Source organism: Lampetra planeri, chromosome 6 (assembly GCF_965212315.1).
Source record: "Lampetra planeri chromosome 6, kcLamPlan1.2.h2, whole genome shotgun sequence".
NCBI classification, from domain to species: Eukaryota; Metazoa; Chordata; class Hyperoartia; order Petromyzontiformes; family Petromyzontidae; genus Lampetra; species Lampetra planeri.
Window position 1 is genome coordinate 2677874 of NC_136112.1, and position 19875 is coordinate 2697748.

The 19875-nt window shown below is 51.0% G+C and overlaps 1 pseudogene across 1 annotated transcript in view; it reads right to left on the reverse strand.

The window, feature by feature from the left end:
• Positions 1–12954: 12954 nt before the first annotated feature.
• LOC144719391 (nuclear receptor corepressor 1-like) overlaps positions 12955–19875 on the reverse strand; it is a 120428-nt pseudogene continuing 113507 nt past the window's right edge. Inside the window, exons 45-48 of the transcript XR_013585591.1 lie at positions 19407–19460; positions 18426–18609; positions 17152–17496; positions 12955–16221 (exon numbers count right to left, since the gene is read on the reverse strand). The product of XR_013585591.1 is annotated as a nuclear receptor corepressor 1-like (transcript). The remainder of the gene's footprint in view (positions 16222–17151; positions 17497–18425; positions 18610–19406; positions 19461–19875) is intronic.

Consider the following 19875-nt stretch of genomic DNA (forward strand, 5'->3'; position numbering starts at 1 on the left):
GGTTGGGTCACGTGGTGGTAGTTGTTGGGTTGGGTCACGTGGTGGTAGTTGTTGGGTTGGGTCACGTGGTGGTAGTTTTTGGGTTGGGTCACGTGGTGGTAGTTGTTGGGTTGGGTCACGTGGTGTTAGTTTTTGGGTTGGGTCACGTGGTGTTAGTTTTTGGGTTGGGTCACGTGGTGTTAGTTTTTGGGTTGGCCCATGTGGTGTTAGTTTTTGGGTTGGGTCACGTGGTATTAGTTTTTGGGTTGGGTCACGTGGTGGTAGTTTTTGGGTTGGGTCACGTGATGGTAGTTTTTGGGTTGGGCCACGTGGTGGTAGTTTTTGGGTTGGGTCACGTGGTGGTAGTTGTTGGGTTGGGCCACGTGGTGTTAGTTTTTGGGTTGGGTCACGTGGTGTTAGTTTTTGGGTTGGGTCACGTGGTGTTAGTTTTTGGGTTGGGTCACGTGGTGGTAGTTTTTGGGTTGGGTCACATGGTGTTAGTTTTTGGGTTGGGCCACGTGGTGTTAGTTGTTGGGTTGGGTCACGTGGTGGTAGTTGTTGGGTTGGGTCACGTGGTGGTAGTTGTTGGGTTGGGTCACGTGGTGGTAGTTGTTGGGTTGGGTCACGTGGTGGTAGTTGTTGGGTTGGGTCACGTGGTGGTAGTTGTTGGGTTGGGTCACGTGGTGGTAGTTTTTGGGTTGGGTCACGTGGTGGTAGTTGTTGGGTTGGGTCACGTGGTGTTTGTTTTTGGGTTGGGTCACGTGGTGTTAGTTTTTGGGTTGGGTCACGTGGTGTTTGTTTTTGGGTTGGGTCACGTGGTGTTTGTTTTTGGGTTGGGTCACGTGGTGGTAGTTGTTGGGTTGGGTCACGTGGTGTTTGTTTTTGGGTTGGGTCACGTGGTGTTAGTTTTTGGGTTGGCCCATGTGGTGTTAGTTTTTGGGTTGGGTCACGTGGTATTAGTTTTTGGGTTGGGTCACGTGGTGTTAGTTGTTGGGTTTGGTCACGTGGTATTAGTTTTTGGGTTGGCCCATGTGGTGTTAGTTTTTGGGTTGGGTCACGTGGTGTTAGTTTTTGGGTTGGGTCACGTGGTGTTAGTTGTTGGGTTGGGTCACGTGGTATTAGTTGTTGGGTTGGGTCACGTGGTGTTAGTTTTTGGGTTGGGTCACGTGGTGTTAGTTTTTGGGTTGGCCCATGTGGTGTTAGTTTTTGCATTGGGTCACGTGGTGTTAGTTTTTGGGTTGGGTCACGTGGTGTTAGTTTTTGGGTTGGCCCATGTGGTGTTAGTTTTTGGGTTGGGTCACGTGGTGGTAGTTTTTGGGTTGGGTCACGTGGTGTTAGTTTTTGGGTTGGGTCACGTGGTGTTAGTTTTTGGGTTGGGTCACGTGGTGTTAGTTGTTGGGTTGGGTCACGTAGTGGTAGTTTTTGGGTTGGGTCACGTGGTGTTAGTTTTTGGGTTGGGTCACGTGGTGTTAGTTTTTGGGTTGGGTCACGTGGTGTTAGTTTTTGGGTTGGCCCATGTGGTGTTAGTTTTTGGGTTGGGTCACGTGGTGGTAGTTTTTGGGTTGGGTCACGTGGTGTTAGTTTTTGGGTTGGGTCACGTGGTGTTAGTTTTTGGGTTGGGTCACGTGGTGTTAGTTTTTGGGTTGGGTCACGTGGTGGTAGTTGTTGGGTTGGGTCACGTGGTGTTAGTTTTTGGGTTGGGTCACGTGGTGTTAGTTTTTGGGTTGGGTCACGTGGTGGTAGTTGTTGGGTGTCATTTGAATTCCCGTGCGCATACAGAGGAAATAAGAATCATGATTCATTTCTCAACATTTCTGAGAATTTATTCACGTAAAATATTGTATTTACTGCAAAAGTAAATACCATACATCGGACTGAAATATTGCCTAGCTGTCGTGTACAAATCTATGCTGAAAATGTCGTGTATCTATGTTATCTGATCTCAGAAACATTGGTTGGACAGACGGATGGACGGACAAACCGAATAATTGTGTCTCTTGTGTCTGTTTAAAAATAAATACGCTTAAAACACGTTGAACGGAACATAGGGGCAAAATGTTTCCCAATTTACCAAAAACCTCAGCCTAGATCTGCCCTTGGAGTTTTGGGGAGGGGACTCGGATTGCAATGGTTGGCCTCGGGCTCTGCCAATTGCAGGCAGCTAGTCCAGGCCACCCCTGCACATGGCTGAGCCCAAAAAAAACACTATGGTTCCGTAAACTAAACTATTTTTTACTTTACCAAATAAGGCGCACAGAGCTATGTAGCTCTTTTTCAGAAACGACCTGGCCACAAGTGATAGCTAAACGAAGTGGCTTATTGTCACGTGGACATTTCCAGTAGCAGCCAAATAATTTAATCGCGTGTTTGTATATGTGGAGGGAAAAACCAGAGGACCCGGAGAAAAATCCACGGGACCGCGGGGAGAGAGAGAAAGCATGCGAACTTCAAATATAGAGTAGGCGTCAGGGTCGGGATGGAAGCCACGACCTCCTGCATACCAGGCGAGGGAGATAACATCTCGCCACCGTGTGCGCCCAATAATATATTATGGGAGACCTCATGAGCTATTGTGTTTATGGACTCAAGACGTTGCTCAGTTTGCTTATACTTAGCCTCCCCCCTCCCTGCCAATGACAACCGCTTACTCCTGCCCCACACCTCCTTGTCTTGCCACTGCTGTCTTTGATCAAGCAGTGAGCAAGCGCCGTGCGTGGATGTCAAGGCGCCCTCCCACCACCACCACCATCATCATCTTCTCCAACACCCGCGGTCGTGACTTTTTGTTGTTGTCGTAACTATACCCACGATATTTGTTACAACAACAACACGAACGCGTGAAATAACCATGACGAGATTTGAAAATGCTGTGCTATAAAATAGAGGACACCCCGCTGGTTTTGTTTGAGAAAATGGTTGTGTCTCGTTGTTGTTGTTGTTACATTGGTGGCTGTGACCATGACCGATGTCTCTGTGTGGGGAGCGGTGGCACAGCCGTTAGCGCGCTGCGCTACGAACCGGGCGGACCCAAGTTCGATTCCCCGCACACAGCCAACACCGGTGACGATTATCTCAACCAGTCCTGGTTCTCCCGCACGGTCGACTCAGCCTCAAATAAATAACCTGGTGCGGTGTGTAAACATCACCCACTGGGGGAAGACAAAGGCGGCCATGCGTGGTGTTGGCCACCCACCCCTTCGTGTGCGGTGCCGGCCTTCATCGGTGCTACTCGCTAACAGCACTTGCCCCAACAGTCTGTTAAGTTTACACGGGGGATCTTTATGTGTGTGGAGCGGTGGCATAGGGGTTAGCGCACTGCACTTTGTTTGTATGTATGAACTGCTTTCGCACCATACGTAGCCAACCATGCTAATCGAACTCAGCCACCCGAGTTCGATTCTCTCGCACGGCCACCAACATCGGTGACGAAATATCTGAACTTTCAAATCGAAATTGAAAACGATTTTTTTTTTAGAACTGCTGTTTGTGTTTTCGTTTGTTGTCCTGACCCCGCCACCACCCCCATTATTAGCACGGTTGCCTACGTATGGTGCGAAAGAAGTTCAGCATACATACGTAGTGCAGTGCGACGGGGTTGACCGACAGGACACGAAACTCCTCACTGTGTGTGGTCAAACTGAAGGGGTTTCGCACGCACAGCTCCGCTTTGTTCCTTGCCACACGCCCACACACATTCCCTCGGCCCACCATCGCTCTTCCTCCTCTCCTCTGCTTCTCAGCGCCAGGTTCCGAAGGCATCCCCATCTCCCCTTGTACCGGCGAGAGATAAGGAAACATCTGACGGACGCCTGGGACATCTCAACCTCCAAGACAAAACCTCCGAGGCAAAGCGCCGTTGGCCACTCCCGAGCTGAGAACGAGAGATTTTTGGATTCTTATTTTTTTAATGGCGAAAAATGCAGGGTGGCCTCAACGCCATACCTTCTTTTCGTGTTGTTCCATCAGGTCCTGGAGAGGCTCCCACCACGGGGAGCGAAACGTCGGACATGGGTGCTACGGCACTACCGAGGAAGCCCACGGTCATCAGCCACTCCTTTATATGAGCATTGGGCACAGATGACTAAACACACAATGACGTAAGACCACAGCGCTTTTCATTCCAATTACAAAAATAATAAAAATGCGAATAATTATTTTCGCGATCCTCCGGGCGCATCTGCTCTTTGCACCACGTTGCTGTACTGCACTGAGCGGGGGTCGACTCCCCTCCAGAGCCGCACTCTCCACTCCAGCAACCAGAGCCGTAACCTCGGCGAAGGCGAATTTGTCGCGACCGCCCCGGGCCCCGCGCTGTGGGGGGGGGGGGGGGTGCGCGCTTCGACTTCACGGTGTGAGATGTAATACTTATGGTTTAGTTTTCGATTTAAAGCTTTCGTGACTGCAGGGATTCATTTTCTTGGTTCTTTCGGTAAAGTCACGTAGAAGGGAAATAATACAATAATTAAAAAACATTTTATTATGTTTTATTTGTATTATTTTCTTATTTCCCTTCTACGTGACTTTACCGAAAGAACCAAGAAGACTTATGGTTTAGTTTGGGGGACGATTTACCCCGAACCCCGTCACCCTCCCCCTTAGGCAGTGCCGGATGAAGCTCGTGCGGGGCATATAGGATATGTTATAAAGGGGCCCTAGATTTTAAAAAACATAAATATTAAAACACACATTTTTCATATTCTTTGGGTCTTTCGGTAAAGTCACGTAGATAGGTTCAAATGAAATAACACATTTTTCACTTGCATAGTAAAGTAATCGTATTTTTTCATTTGCTATACAGCAAGATAATACGACAAATCGCTAACCTTAAACACCCAGTCGTTCGTAAAGTTAAAGGCGGTATAGTACTATAGTAATAGAGCAAGTGTAGAATCACTGAACCGGAATTAATAGCTTGAAAGCATTTAGCGCGGGGCCCTTGAACGTGCGGGGCCCGTAGCATGTGTAGCTACTTTTGCTACCAGGAGAATCCGACACTGTCCTTAGGGACGGCCCTTCTCACACGCCCCCACCGCCTCTGGTATGCACGGAGGGTCTTCTCTGCGGTCCTCCGGTTGCCGACCACACGAAAGCGAGAGAGATGGAGACCACTTGGGCGGGAGGCCTTCATTCAGCAGCGGACGGATCGTGGCCGATTATGATTCAAGATGACGCCAGTGTCCTCCCACGCTCAATTAATTGGCCAAACGTCCCAATGTTGCAGCAACCTCCCGAAAAATGAGAATTGAGATTCAGTGACGTTTCCCCCCCCCCACCCACCTGGGTAACAGGACCGCATCATTATTCGCGTGACGTTTTGAACCTGACGTGGACGCCACACACGCGCTGAAGGCGCCCCCGTGTGGACAATTTCCAGAGGTGCGAGAATTTCAACCCATCGGTTCTCAATCCGATGCAGAGCGCAACGTGAAAGCCTCGCTAATCGGACAAACACGTTCGCTTCTGAGCTCTGTCGAGATCGCGCGTTCTCTATAAGGCGATGTTAATGGTGATAGTGCAGAATTTACTGCGTTCCGTGGTGACGAGATGTCAAATTCCTCGCCTGGTATACAGGAGGTCGTGGTTTCGATCCCGACCCTGACGCCTGCTGCTGTATATTTGGAGTTTGCGTGTCTCTCTCTCCCCGTGGTCGCGTGGATTTTTCTCCGGGTCATCCAGTTTTTCCCTCCACATTCAGAATCAACATCACGTGTTTGGAGTATACGGCTGCTATAACTTCCCACACGATGATCAGCCACTTCGTTGAGCTATCATTTGTGATAACCGTGTCGCTTCTGAAAAAGAACTACATAGCTCGGTTGGAGCCTTACCTAGTGAGTAAAAATCGTTTAGTTTTTAGTTTAATGTATCCTTTTGTACCACTGCTTGCAGTCTCCTAATTTTCAATTTGGATTCCCAAGCCTGCGCGAATTTGATTTGATATTTTTTTTCTCATTAAATTCGGATATAATAGAAATGTAATGCGCATCTCACATCTCTAGAAGGGCTCTGTGCGCGTGGTTCAGGTATAAAGGCAAGTACTGTAACGCCATCAAGGCCACCTCGAGTCACGCATCCGGATAAATTATCCTGACACTTTAATCACCCTAATCACGCTCCGCTGGCCAGGAGACGAGAGGCGATGGGGAAGAGGGGGCGAGGAGGGAGGGGGGGGAGGGATCAAAGTGGAGATCAAAAGAAGCCCAGCCCTCTGCCTATCGATATTCTCAGGACGGGTTATTGAAAAACGGATCCACCGCACTTGACCATCATCCGTTCCTATTAACCAAGTCATTCACTTGCCGGAGCCAGCATGAAGGCGTTGTGAGACCTCTCTCCAGGGCTGTGCATTCATCTCATCTTCGTCGTCATTATCAATCAATTAGCAGTGATCAATCCCCCGCTGGACGAAAGGCCTCCCCCCAGGCTGTCTCGACCTCGATCGCAGGACGGCGATGGAGCAATCCCATCCAGCATCGGCACGCGGAAGTTGATTTCATTGCTCCACATGGACGCGTTTCAGTAATCCAAAATTGCATTCCTCTTTCGCCACGGCCATTCAGCTGCTGCGGACAGCTTGGAGCCACCAGTTTTGTCGAGTAGCAAAGTGTGAAGTTAAACAAAATCCACCCTGGCATTAACGCGGTGCAATCAATCTTAACCTCGTCATCGTGGACGTCGTAATAACATTATATCATCAGCACAGCTGTCAACCCCTTATCAGTGCCCTACCTTTCGATTTAAAGCTTTCGTGACTGCAGGGATTCATCTTCTTGGTTCTTTCGGTAAAGTCACGTAGAAGGGAAGTAATAAAATAATAAAAATAAAACATAATAAAATAAAATAATTATCACGACGTTTCGGCTACAACGCAAGCAGCCGTCTTCAGGTGAAGAATGAGACACTACCAAGCTAGGAGCTTATATATAAGCTGGGTTGTTAAGGCGCTCTTCCACCTCCAACCCAGCTTATATATAAGCTCCTAGCTTGGTAGTGTCTCATTCTTCACCTGAAGACGGCTGCTTGCGTTGTAGCCGAAACGTCGTGAGAATTATTTTATTTTATTATGTTTTATTTGTATTATTTTATTACTTCCCTTCTACGTGACTTTACCGAAAGAACCAAGAAGAAGTGCCCTACCTTATTACAGACCAATTCAGATGTTATTGGTCACCCCGGTGCCCTTATAAATCTCAACGTTTCAGCCTACGAGGTCCCATCACACGGGAGAAACACACACAGAGAAAAAAAATGTTGCCCGTATTGAAACGGCTGTACGCCGTGTGGACCTGAAAACTCAATTTCCCCGGGTTGACACGGAATGTCATCAGCATCGCCATCAAACCCCCGCGGTGGCGGCGCCCCGTCCAGCCGGACCTGGGTCACGTGGAGGCGACAACTTCACCGAGAACGCCAACTGGGAACTGACTTCTCCATGTTGACGATTCTGGATGACGATACCATCGTGACGTTTCGCTGGCGGTTACAACCAAAGGTCCCCGAGTTTATAGCTGCTCGACCCGAGCTGTCGGTCTTCTGATACGTGCATTGTCTTTGTGCTGTTCGCCTTTTGGGTTTCTCTTGTCGAACACTGGTGGTGAGACAAAGCCACAAAGAAGGCTGTCGTGTCTGGTGTAGGCCAATTAGATTCAAAGACACTACGTAGATTATCACAGCATGTTTGTTTACATGTTCTGCCACACGTATGTGTGGTTAATGCAGACTTGATGCCTTGCCAAAAGTATCAATGTTGGTGTTTTAACATCTTTACGCCTCCTGTTTTATTGGCAAAAAGGGCCTATTCTTTTTTTATCTCATCATCTTAGACACTGGCAAAAATGTCCTCATAGGTAGATTACAACCAGCTTCGTCAGGCGGTTCGCCAGAATTGATGAGGCATCACGGTCACTGGAAAGCGTGGCTCGGGCAGGTCACATCAGATGTTGCGGAATCAAATTGCGAATTCACATTCTGGCTCCCCGTGTTTCCCAGAGACCGTACAAACCCCTCCCTGCCAAGTCAGACCAACAATTCCGACGCACACCTCGTGGTCAAGTGGGAATTGTTACAAAAAAATGTTAAAAACAAAAAACCCAACTCAATTCACGATTTCCAATCCCGAGTGTCTCGTTTCCCTTTAACGGTGACCTCAAGCGGCAGTGCCGCGATCAAACGATTGCGCGAAAGAAAACGATTAAAGTGGGTTACAAAAAAAAAGGTCCGTCAAAGTTGAAAATTTGCATTCGCTACTTAAACGTGGCTCGTCACAGCCCAGGGAAACTGTAAACCCCATCCCCCATCATTGCCCCCATTGTAGGAACTCACTTTGTTCAGTGCCGGATTATCCCAGTAGCACAAGTAGCTACACATGCTACGGGCCCCGCACTTCCAAGGGCCCCGCGCTAAACGCTTTCAAGATATCAATTCTAGTTTAGTGATTCTGCACTTGCTCTATTACTATAGTACTAGACCGCCTTCAACTTTTATGAACGACCGGGTGTTTAAGGTTAGCGATTTGTCGTATTATCTCACTGTACAGCAAATGAAAAAATACAATAACTTTACTATGCGGTTTAAAAATGTGTGTTTTAATATTTATGTGTTTTTTAGGGCCCCTTTATAACACACTCGCCTTTTGCCCGTCCAAGGACGGGGTGTATTGCAGTAAATCTGAAACTTGCAAGCAAAAAGCAGAACGCGACGTGATATTCATTGCATTAATGCGTGTGCAGTTTGTAAGGGCGCGGTGACACAGATTTATTTCATTTACAAGTTATAATCCCTTGTTCATCACGACGTCCTTTTTACTTTGATGTCTCAACAGCGTCACGGAGATCACGTGACGCGAGGGTTCTGCCTTTGTGGTGAGGGTTGTCAGTTGACACCGAGGAGGGGGGAGGAGGCGCCTCGCCCCTCCCCCCTGTGGAGTGACGTCACCCGCTAATTATTATGAATGAGGGGGGGATGTCCATTTGGAGGACGTCACCTTATAATGATTATTAATGAGGGGGGCTGTTCGATGTGGAGTTACGTCACGAGCGTGCACATTGGCATTCTTGGCGCATTCTAGTAGGTAAGGGGCCGTCCATAAATGACGTCACGCGATTTTGGTCGATTTTTGACCCCCCTCCCCCCTTCGTCACACGGCATCACAAAAAGTCAGACCCCCCCCTCAAATATGACGTCACAAAGCTCTGCCCCCCCCCATCCCCCAAAAAAATAAAACATGCTTCAAATCGCTTTAAACTATTGTCATTGTAGTGCGTATTTAATGTGCCGCTGCACTCTGATGTTGTAGGAGAAAACATTTATCAAACAGTCTATTTAACTAAGTAGAACGTGTTGCCGATATTTATTTAAAGTGGCGCATTTTGATGTGACGTCACATTTCTCACCCCCCCCCCCCTCGTCACACATCGTCACAAATATCTAACCCCCCCCCGCCCCAGGTGCGTGACGACGTCATTTATGGACGGCCCCAGTACGATCCGCGATATTGATCCCCACCCGCCGCCACCCCATATCACGAGGGAGCCGCCCTTTCGGCGGTGAATGTTAGAACCGCCAATCGATGTGTGGCTACCAACGTGTTGCCAAGAACAACACACACGCAGCAGCAGGAGCAGCACTTCAACGCGTGCTTTGCACTCCGAGACACCTTCCACACACGCGCGGCGTGGCCTATGGCCAAACCACTCACAGTGCGCGCGACATCCATCAGCTCTCGGCAGCGATGCGCACCTACGTTGCACTTCTTTCGCACCGTACGTAGCCGAACGTGCTAATCGCAGCTCAGCAGCCCTTGGGGCTGGGGCGGTGTACCCCGAACGAGCCCGCAGTGCCATGCTGCCAGAGCCACACGTCACTGACGGTCATTGCAGGAGGCGAAATGTGAGAGTTGTACTGTATTCTATGCTGCCCTGGATTCACCAACGTGAAATAACCGCGTAGACTGCTCCAATAACGCCACTCCCACGGCGTGAAGAGGCCCCGAGTCCAGGTGGAGTTTGACAGGGTGGGGGGGGGGGCTTTGTCTACGTCCACTCAATGATTCAATAGTCACTTGGAAAAGTGACGTTTCGTCGGATGACGCCAGTGCCATTATCAGCTCGGGGGGGGAGGGGGGGTTGCGGCAATCGATCAGGTGGGGGGCCCCCCAATATTGTGATTAGTCTCGATTAGGTGGCGCCTAGATGCTATTGCATATATCGCGGGTCCTTCGTGCCTGAATCACCATCGTTACATTCGTGTTGTTTCATTCGTTTACACTGAAAACAGATCTCATGGTGGCTGTCAAAGGGGGGGGGGGGGGCGCCAACTCGAAGATTTGGCAACGGGGGAGTGGGGGGGGCAAGGCACTCCCTGACCGCCCCACGCTCGTAACGCGACTCGATTACAAAGACAAAGATTCCCCCGTATAGCCTTAACAGACTGTAGGGGCAAGTGCTGTTAGCGAGCACCTATGAAGGCCCGGAACGGTACACGAGGGGCTGGGTGACCAGCACCCCAGTGGCGATGTTTACACACCGCACCAAGTATTTATTTGAGGCTGAGTCGACCTAGGGGAGGCCCAGGACCGGTTCAGATAATCGTCACTGGTGTTGGCGTTGAGCGGGAATCGAACCCGGGTCGCCAGGTTGTAGCGCTAACCGCTACACTACCGAGGGGGTGGGTGTCCGATCCAGTCCCCACACACTGGATCACACGCACACTAAATCACACCCACACACTGGATCACACAACAACCGCCATTCGCCACTAAGTGACGGTGACGTCACCACGACGCTTGTGCCAGGCCATGTGCACCTTGAGGCCACGTGAAGTGTCGAACGCTCGCTGGCAGGTCACGGGGCAGACCCAGGATCACACACACACACAACTTGATCACACACACAACTTGATCACACACACACACTGAATCACACACACACTGGATCACACACACACACCAGATCAAACTCGCAGTGGCCTCGGTTTAACGGGGGGGAGGGAGGGGGATGTACAAACCAGAATGCGGGGCCTTGACAGCAGTAATAAAGTTAAGAAATTAAAGTGACGCCCCCATCGTGTGACACGCGTGTGAACAAATGATCAGACGGATCTCTCTCTCTCTCGATCTCTCTCCACGCGGCTCCCTCCTGTGACTCACCACGTCACTCCCTGCGTGCCGCACTCCAACAGCAGCATCACTTTTGGCATCGTTTCCAGCGAAAGTCCGACGACGTTCGCTGGGGAAAATGATCCCGTTGCATTGAAGGCTGTTCGCGATATAATCGTTACACACTGTGTATTTATTTTCGATTGCCTGAGTGACGGTAAAAAAAAAAGCCACGGGCCGCTTACGGATAATCGACTCGTTACTCAGGCACGACTCTACGCGTTTCTGTGTTGTAATTTAACGCATGAATGCGAGCGTATTCCCTGATCCCGCATATAAACTAGACATATATGATGCGTGTGCACGCGCGTTATCTGGGACGCGGTAGTGTAGCGGTCAGCACGCCGCGCTTCGAACCCGGCGACCCGAGTTCGATTCCCGCTCAGGGCCAACAGCAGTGACGATTATTTGAACTGGTTCTGGGACTCCCCTAGGTCGACTCAGCCACTGGGGAGGCAAAGGCGGTAGAGCGCGTGGAGTGTGGTTCTGGCCATCCACCCGTTCTTGACACCGTGCCGGCCTTCACATGTGCTCGCAGACAGCGCTTGCCCCAACATTATGCTATGTGGATATGTTTTTGTTGTCTAGCACAAAACCACTTCAACAGTGTATATATATCAATGCCGCCATTATTATTCTCATTATTTCTACGACGCATTTCCTTGGTAGGAAAGACCGCACAAGTTATCCGTGGCTTCTGCCCAGTGGTTAGGGCTTGTTCCTAAATATTACACGTGGAGTGGGGGGGGGGGAGACGAGTGGGGGGAGGAGACGAGTGGAGGGGGGGGTTCACCCTCTTGGGCATTAACCCTATTTGACGAAAGAGCCGGGCAAAGCTCTCTCCCAGAACTCATTTGCAGGCAAATGAGATTGGTTTTTCATGTTGACGCCATCTCGCCCGTGGAGGGAGACTTCTTGGTATGCGGGCTGAGGGTTCGCCGCGCTTTCAGGCAATCTCTGCGCAAACCCCGGGGAAATCAGGGAGCGTTTGATGTTCCCTGGGCGCCTCGCCTAAGGGCAATTACCAGAATTAAAGCATTTCCCAACATACAATTATAGAATCACCTCTATTGTACAGTACAATGACATGTGTACCCCCCCCCCCCCGCTTTCCTCTTTCTTAACGTCTGAACAATAATTCAAATTTGCGGGATTTCGTCGCGGAAAGGTCACGACCCCTCCTCCCCACCCAGCCAATATAAAATATCCTCATACCCCCCCCCCCCCCAAATTTCTGTGCCGCGAGCCTATAAATAATTTAGTGTAGGGCCGGGCGATATTTTTTTTCGTCTTCTTCTCAAAGCTAACGCGAGCGAAACCTCCCAATATTTAAATATGGTGTAGTATTAAAGCTGGGGGGGGGGGAGCCTTGGGCCCAGCGGTGAGCGCCCCGCGCACGTGGTTGAACATCGGTGCGGGCGAGACAGCCGAATCGGTTGCGAAGCTCACCCCTCCGTCGGGGTGACGAATGGACAAACACCACCGCACCCCCCCCCCCCCCCTGACAGACCACGTCGTCAGCGGACTGCGCCGCGAACGCGGTGACCCCGAGTTTGATCCCTGGCCGCGACCACAACAGCATCAATAAGTGCCGAGTGAAATCTCCCCGAAACTCTCAACACCCCCCCACCCCCCAACTTTCACACATCGCGCACTGACCAGTGTGGTGAAGTATGGTCAAACAATCCTCACCACCCCCCACAATCAACACGCTGTACAGAGGAGGCTTTCATCCAAAGGCTGCGGCTTGTAAATGACGAACAATTGCTGTTGTGAAGTGCGTAGCAGCCCGAGTAACAAAATGTACATCCGGAACGATACATAGATACTTATTTTAATTTTCCTCATTTGGTGACCAACTGTAATAGCAGAGTGTTGTTTTTTTATCTGAGAGGCGCACGCGTATGCACCTTACTGCGTGGACAGCAAGGAGGGGGGGGGTAAAACATGAAAGCGGTACAACAACCCCCCCCCCCCGCATCCACCACCACCCCCACCCCCCCATCTCAACACATGCAGGCAAGTGTGTGTGTGTGAATGAAAACCGAAGAGAAGGTGGTGGGTGGGGGGGGGTGTTAATGATGTTAAGCACTCTATTCGTCGAAGCATATTTGGCCAAGAGTATACAATCAGATGTACAGTCGAAAGAAAACATCTGCAAAAAACTGATTGTCTCTTCAAACAATAAAGTGTTTGAGTTCAACGTGTCTTTTTAAGATAATTAGAGAATTGTAAACACACATTCACTATATACACACACACGCGCGCGGATACACTGTACAAACAGGCTTTCATCACGTACAACACTGCTTCGTGTCCACAGTCCGTCAGGTCAAGGAGCCAAAATGAGGGTTAATTTTTCGTATTTTTTTGCTGTTTCTCATGGTGGAGAGGGGAGGGGGGGCTTGCGGGGGGGGGGGGGTCACTGCGTTGTAAAATAAAGTGTCGTCTCGAGGCGCGATGGTTCGTCGGGTACACTTCAATGTGCAAACGAATATTCAAAATATGAAGCAAATACAGTATGGCACGGACGAAAAAAAGGGTACGCTCGGAAATTTGTCAACGCGAAATGTCTTGCTGCTGATGCTGCTGATGCTGCTTGATGATGCATTTTGCCGTTTAAGCGGCTCAAAGTAACACGCGTGATCATCCATTCGGTCGCCTGCCGCCAGTAGGAACCCCCCCCCCCGCCCAACCAAAAAAAAACTCCGCAAAAGGGGAATGGCATCTGTAAATGTTTCTCATTAAAACTCTGCCGACGCGCCCCTGCTAAAGAAAACACCAGGCGTTGAGTGAAAGTTAGAATTCAGACTTTGACCGACGGCATATGATTATATATTCTCTTAACAATATGATCGCAGATTTTAAACAAGGCCCAAACAAATCATGACGCCGCGTGTCTGTGTGTTTGTTGATGCATGCGTGATGAGCCGAGTGTGTTCCCAAGGTGTGCACGCACGCACGCGCGCGCGCTTGCTGTCACGTCCCAGCGAAGTGCGGCGTTGCATGTACGTGCATTTTGAACTTTCTTTCGCACCGTACGTAGCCAACCGTGATATTCGAGAGGGGCATTAAGGCTGCATCCACCCGCGGTGGCCCTGCTGCTCTGCCAGGGCCGGTGTCTAAACGCATCGATCGTCCTTCACAAACCCCGACACAAAACCCCTCTCCTCCAGTCGGCGGGGACCACGTGAAGGAGCCACCTCCTCCTCCCCAGACTCCAATTCCCAACGATACCTCCTCGCCACAACCAATTCCCTCTCCCTCCCTCTCTCTCTCTCTCCCCACCACCAACCCCTTAAGCTTGAACCCCACGGGGATACACAAACCCCCATCACTCAAATTACACCTCTGCACTAATCGACCTCACTCAAACTCACATTTGGCTTAACGAGCGCTTAATTAGCGCGCGCCTACGTCTTAGCGCGGTTACCACGGCCATCGAAGCGCGCGTTTCATCCTCCGATGGGGGGGTTGGCGGGGTTGGAGTCTGCACTATCACGGGAAGAGAGGCAACTTTTTGCCAGTTGTACGTCGGTCGTATTAATGCCAAGCAGACTGCTGGTAACATCAGTAGTCACTAAATGAAGAAAATCGTACGAACTCAGGGTCTGTGCCGACGATGCCAGCTGAAAGCCAAAGGTATATATCCGTTTCTGCCGCTGTTACTGTCGTTGCAAGAACTTTGCGATCGCGACGTTGTGGGTTTGCTTTGGTCTATCCTACAGCGTGCAACGGTAAGCGTACAAAAAAACATTACCAGCTTAAACCCCCTTGCAGCATCGAGTAATCAGATCCAAAAAAGTGACTGCAACAAAGTAAAGGCGAGTAAGCCTTCCACAGCTTGCAGAACAACTAAAAATACAAACACATAGCATTAGATTTTATTACAATTAACCTTTATGATCACAGGGAGTGGTATCAACATATTTACAAGAGTTCAGTGTTTTAAAATTATTCTGCTCATATTTTAAACTCTTAAAAACGTAAAACTTTATAAAAATGGGGGAGTGGGGAAGCTTTGTTTTTTTTTGTTTGTTTAAGTCAATCTTTGTCTATTCACCCAGTGCACAAACCTCCCCAGGGCTCAAACAACTGCCAACCCGTTGATTCGAGTCCTGCATGACACACTCTCACACTCTCTCTTCTGCTTGTATTCACGATGCCTTTACAAACGTTTGCTTACGATAAACACTTTTTTTCTCTCCATCCTTTTTAAAGATTTTTTTCCAACATTTTTTTTCCCTTTTTCAACCCTCGCAAGCTCTCGGGCTCGTTACTTTCATGCAAAACGAGCCGTCTCTCTTTCTCACTCTCGTCTCTCTCTCTCTCTCCAGCACGGCCGCCAACAAGAATTATTTTCCATCCGATGCCCAACGTCCTCCTCTCAGTCCCATCGTCGACTAGTTTATTAATTTTTTTTTTGCGCGCAAACGCGTGGCAGAGGTTTCCCACCATTCGGTCTCCGCCTCCATAAGACACTGCTTTTTCATCTTCCAATAAAACGACGTGGTTAAAGGCTGATGATAATTAATGGCTGTAAACGCTGCACAAACGATAGCTTTTTTTTCGTCATGGGGTCAAAAACTTGAAGCCGGAGGAGACCACCGTACACGGCGCGGGCGCGCGGGGCTGCGGCGAGAGGTGGGAGCATATGAAAGAAGGGGGGGGAGCGGGCAGGTGGGTAGCGGGGGGCGGGGAGGGTGAGGCGGGAACAGAGCGGCAGCCCTCGTCGCTCAAATTCAAGTCACCGGCGGCTCCTCTCGGTAACGCCGCGTTCTTCCCCGCTCAGCCGTCGCTATCGGACAGAGTCTCGTACTGGGAGGACAGCAGCGGCGTCGGCTTCTCGCGGTCCCACGAGCGCTGCTGTTGGGAGGCCGGAGACGCGGCACCCCCAGTGGCAGGGGACGGCACGGCTTGTGCGGGAGTCTGCATCGAGGGGGGGCTGGCCCCCGCGCCGTTTCCACCACTGCCGTTGCCGCCGCCGCCGTTGCCGCCACCACCAGCGCCTGCCGCACCTGCACCGCCGCCGCCGCCGCCGCCGCCCATCATGAGCATCAAGGGGTTGAAGGGAAATTGCGCCGCCGCTGGAAAAATAAAACGGAAGGGGGGGGGGGAGGAAGAGGGCGCGCAGTCGGCAACGGTGAGCGAGGAAGACGCGCGGGAGAGAAGGTGAAAGAAAATTAGCGATGTGTCGCAACCACTCGTCGTCGCGGCGAAGATTCCGTGTGTTTGCAAACGAAAACCCGAGCGGAAGAAGACCCAGCGAACGTCTCGTGCTCAACCGTGCGGGGGCGGTAGCAGGTGCCCGTGTCGAGAACAAAAGGAGACGCGCGACGACGTTTGGATTTGTGGCAAAAGCCGAGCAGAATTCTCGCGGCAAAGCAGCCTCGGTGCGAACGCGACGCGGCGCGGATGTGTAAACACATCGAGAGAGAGGAGGAGAGTCGCGTCGATTGGAAGCCAAAGAAGCGGACGCGCCAGAGGTGGACGCCCGCTAGAGAGAGGTAGCAATGAAATCAGCTTGTGTGGAGGTGCTAGATGGATTGCTACATCTCAGGACCTTGATAGATGGCGACGGCTTGGGGAAGGCCTTCATCCAGTAGTGGATTGATCATGGCTGATGATGATGAGAGGCGGCGATGTGTGGCTTATGACTTGGGGGAGGAAGGGACATTGATCAGGAAAAGGATTCTTTTGTAAAACAACAACGAGGTCATACAATATTTTGTACGCTGTCTGTACCACAGTTTTAAAACATTGTATTTAGTCTGCAAAAAAAGTCCTTACTGAGCAATTATCTTCAACACCCAAATTGTCCTGGGCCCTCGAGACGTACCGCATGCGACGAGCGACACAAACGTTAAACGACGACGAACAATTTATCCAAAGAGGGCGTCGGCGAGTCGCAAATCCCCTTCGACAAACCCACCGTCTAAGACATTACCGCCCACCAATCTCGCCGGCGCGCACAAACCGCAACGCAAAAGCACGTCGCCGCACGTCTCTCGACTCACCGGCAGAGGACAAGGCGGACGCCGTCGTCGACGCCGCCGACGCCGCCGTGGTGGTCGCGGCCGCGCCGGTCACCTTGTCGTCCCAGGCCGGAGGCTGAGCGCCGGGCGTGCGCCGCTCGACGCCGTCGCCCCTCGCAGGTGACGCCGACGGCGCCCGCCTCTTGTCCTGCTGCTGCTGCTCCGGCGGCGGCGGCCCCACGGGCGTCGTCTCGGAGCGGGCGGGCGAGGCCGCGGGCCCGCGTCCCTCCGACGGCGCCGACGGGGGCCGCTCTGTGTAGGCCGGCGAGCGGGATGCCTTGCTGCGCGCCGACGGTTTGGCGCCGCCGGGCTTCTGTCGGCCCGAGCCTGCCACGGGCGAGAGACGTCGGACCGGTCGCGGTGAGGTGCGGAATGGAAGAAATATAATAAACTGAAGACGCCGCTGCGCAACAGAAGATGCGATCGAAAAACAAAAAAAGCCAGGCGGCGCTGATTATTCTAAATAATTTCTGGAGTTCTATTTATAACATCGTGCTGCTCAATTGTTCGTTATTATTGTTTAGCATTCTGCTTGTTCTTTTCTCTCTCTGCATTGCTCGAGACAAGGTGATGAAAAAGTCTGTCCGGTGGATGCAAACGACCTTCAAACAGCGTGAATGAAAGGAAGATGGCGAGAGCCAGTGCAATGAGGGACTTGCAGCCAGAGGGATGGGATCGTGCGTCTCAGGACGCGTGTCGACCTGTCAGCTCGTGTTGGATGTTAAATGTCCCCCCCCCCACCACTCTTAGCAGCTGCTGCGAATCTGCGTTGTAATTATTCCACTGCACAGAGACATTTCGATCGGCCTCCTATTTTAGCTTTGTCCGCTGATGTTTAATTATTGTAGCATCGAAGGATCGCAAAAGATGACAATGACGTGGGCAGGCCTTCAATCAGCAGTGGATTGATCATGGTCGGCCACTCCTGCTGCTTTTGACCTTTTATCGCACGTGTACCCCCTTGTTGCTTTTACTACGCTGCTCGCCCTGGAAAACAATACTTTACATCACAAGAGGCTCTCTCCTGCTTTTAAATAAAAACGTAATTCATACTACTACTACGACATTTTCTGTTACAGGGCAGCGATACGGACGAAGGTGGTGGCGAGTTTTTAATCCAGTCTGTGCCAATTTGTTTCTCAAATATAAAAAAAATCGATCGCTGAGGCAGGGTAGACGGAGGAGACAGGGAATGAAGGGGGGAGGGTTGGCAAGGAGGGAGGGAGGGGGGGCCGGAGACCGGCAAGTCAACACACCAGAGAGGGGCGACGCTCGGCTGTCGGAGTCCTGACGGGGCTCCAGGGTGGGGGGGGGCGGGTGGTCCGGGTGGCACGGGGGACATGTGGGGGCCCATCCCCTTGCTGCCTGTGCTCGAGTCCTCGAAGCTTCCCATCAACGCCTTCCTGATGATGTCCTCAAGGCCCAGGTTGTTGGTCGGATCTGGATGAGGAGGAGGACAAGGAGGGATGGGTTGGGGGTGGAGTTGCTCCACGGCTCCCTCACAACAACTTCGGAGGCTTCCGCTCGACACCAGCGACATCCGTGTGTCCACGGGAGGAAAAACAAGTGTCTGCGTACCTCCAACAGTGGTGCGTGTGCACAACAGGACTAGTGTCACACAAATTAAACCCTTCAGTGTAACAACTGCCATGGTTCTAATTACTTTCTATGGATTTTAATTGTTATTTTGGCAGGGATCGATTGTGTTTTTTTGTGTTTTCACAGATTATTTTTGGTAAAGATTATTTCAAGGGTAGTAAAAAATAAAAAAAAATTGCGGACGTTTCAAGTTCAGAGTGGATATCGATTTTGTAAATTTCGAGTTATGTTTAGGAGGCACGAGAAAAATCCGGGGATCAATGGGGGATGAAATTTTTGCGGCGGCGCGGCAGCTTTTTTCTTGCGCGGCAAAAAAAAAAAGTTAAACACGCGGCGCGCGCGTGCAGGGAAATGGATTGGGCATCAACGAGACGTCTGCATGGCTTGATTACACCGATATTAAATACGGCGGGGACTATTGACTGCCGGGGCGAGGCAACGCTTGGCTTGTCAGAGAGGCAGGGATACGTTGGGTGCAAAATTACACGGAGGCCAGGCATGGTCGCGCACAGCCGCGAAATCAATGTGGCGCAGATTCGCCCAAGATTAAATTTTCTCTTTGTAAACAGAATATAGAGGGCGTGCGTGTGAGGATAGCAAAAGAAAAGTTACGATGCTCTGTAGGGGTAGCGCTGTACCTGACACGGGGGTTGCGGGCATCTGAAATATTTCTGTGCCGGGCTGCCCGGCTCCTAAAGAGACACACGGACAGCAGCAGGAGCAACGGCACAAAGCGTGAAGACGTTTTCCAGCGACAACGAACGTAATAAACCGCGTGTAATGTGCAGTAAGTGCGGTGCAGCTGGTAGTGTGTGTACGTGTCTGATGACAGCCGGTGTACTTTACTTCGTAGACGTTTAGACTAGAGCAGGATCGCAGCCGTCATCGCAGACGCGCGCACAAAGGAACCCATCGCTCGATACGTCATTTGCGGAGGGCGTGGCGAGAGGCGGTGACACGAGCAGCCCCGACGGCCACAAGTTTTTACAAAGCGAGAAAATATCCGGACGTTTGTGAAGCAACGGGAGTGGGCGATGATGAGAATTGCTTGAAAAACGACAATGGTGGAACGAATATAGGGATGTATTAGCAAAGTGTGCAGTGTCA